The sequence below is a fragment of the Orycteropus afer genome, unplaced genomic scaffold, assembly GCF_000298275.1.
Source record: "Orycteropus afer afer isolate SDZICR_OR568_19922 unplaced genomic scaffold, OryAfe1.0 scaffold00177, whole genome shotgun sequence".
In the NCBI taxonomy this organism is placed as follows: domain Eukaryota; kingdom Metazoa; phylum Chordata; class Mammalia; order Tubulidentata; family Orycteropodidae; genus Orycteropus; species Orycteropus afer.
This window is the reverse complement of record NW_006921764.1, coordinates 2,701,758-2,703,676: the sequence shown is the minus strand read 5'-3', so window position 1 is coordinate 2,703,676 and position 1,919 is coordinate 2,701,758. Positions and strand designations below refer to the sequence as shown.

At 41.3% G+C, this 1,919-nt stretch overlaps 1 protein-coding gene across 1 annotated transcript in view; it reads right to left on the bottom strand.

Moving 5' to 3' along the window:
- The window catches only part of APAF1 (apoptotic peptidase activating factor 1), a 109,599-nt gene that overhangs the window by 11,134 nt on the left and 96,546 nt on the right, over nt 1–1,919 (bottom strand). The window lies entirely within an intron of this gene.

The window sequence follows — 1,919 nt, the reverse complement described above, 5'->3', positions numbered from 1 at the left end:
AAATTAACTGAACAAATGTTTATTTAGCACCTACTTTTGAGGCAAATAGGAATCAAGCAGGGATCTAGCATCAAGAAACCTAAGAGTCTAGCAGAGAAAAGGAGACACTGAAATAAATAAACACGTAATCACCCTACAACAGAAGATATGACGATGGCGATAAAGTTCTGTGAAGCTCAAAAAAGCAATTCCTTAGAGAAGAGTTGGTGGAGACAGTCATTCAAAGTAAGCTTGAGGAATGGGTCGGAAGTACGAGGAGGAACTACACAGAAAAGCATTTCAGAAAATGCATTCACTTAATGCTTGGGTTAAAGCACAGGAGCAGGAACACGTGAAAAGATTACAGGGACGTGCTCATGGTCCAACCTGGCTCGTGCAGAGGACATGCAAAGAGGAGCAGCAGGAAAAAGGTATGTGAACAAACATTCCACAAGGGTCCATGAAGCTAAACTTCTGAGCTGTGGTCAATCATGCTGGCTTCTATTTTTTCAACATGAGGAATAAAAAGATGAGGGAAATCAGCCACTACCACAGGGAGACATATCCACAATATTCTTAGTTTTTGACTGATGAAGGCTAAACAGCAGAAATGCCTCCAAGTTTTTTCCCCATTCGGCTTAGGCCACATTGTGAAAGAAATAACACCTATCTTAATTTCCCTTTCTTCACCCCTTTGTCTTCACATTTAGCTGTCACCCTCCCCACCATTCCCTGGCTCTCAGCTCTCTATCTTCTGTCCCAAAATGCTCACCCACAGGAGCAGGGGGCCTCAGAAAAGCTGGAGGTAAAAGTGATTCTGTAGTTGTTGTTGTTACGTGCCATTGAGTTGGACCTGACTCATAGCAAGCCCTCCTTGGGTTTCCCTACGGAAGAATATTGCCCAACCTCCTTCCAAGGAGTGGCTGGTGGGTTTGAAACACCAGCCTTCTGGTTAGCAGTCAAGTGCTTTAGGCACTACACTACCAGAGAGAATGAATTAAGAACCCAATGAGATAAGCTGTGGGAGAGGGAAGAAACAAAGTGTTTTCTGGTTCCACAAATCATACAAGAAAGGAAGGGCACCCTTTGTGACTAAGCATAAAATACCTCAGACTATTTCCACTGGGAACTTTCAGCCTCCCTCTTACACGTTCCTGGACTTTACTGGACTAGAAATGAGTGGCTACCATTAACAGCTCTCCTGACTGATAGACAATGCCAATTCAAGCTGTGCCTGCTTCAATGCTCATTCCTGACGTAGGTTCTTACTGCTGTCCTCCATATCAGCAAGTCAGAGAGGCTTCCTGAGCAGATATAACAAAAGAATTTGGCAATCACTAAAGGGAGATTAAGAGCAGCCTTAGCAGATTTTGTTACAGAAGCTTTCTGATAAGGCAGTGATGACAAGGATCTTTTTTTGTTTGACTCAAACATACTGTGCTAATTGAACCACCTTGAGATAATAGCTAAACTTCTACCAGCTTTAGTCAAATGCACTCAAGTTCAGTTTGGGGCTGTCTCTACCATCCAGTTATCATTTTTGCAATGTACATCCCCTATAGAATTTTTTTGGCAATAGGAATAATGAAATTCAAAAAACGCTAGGGAATTTTCTTATGCTTAGAAGAACCAATATATTCTTATACACTGGCCCCGGTGAGTATGACTACTACTTGGGCTTTATTTACCTCAAGATAAGAAATCAACAATTACTGAGACAGACTTCAATTTTTACAACTGTAGGTGCTATTAGCAGGTCAGCTGATTTTCCTATGCTGGCTATAACTTCAGTTCAGTTCAACAAAGATTTACTGAACTACCTCTATATTCCAGGCACTGGGGATATACAAAGATGAGTAAAACAAGCCTCCATTTAGTCAATTACTTAAACATTAAAAAACTAAACTCAACCAGTCATTTCTTAGAAATACCTATCAGGA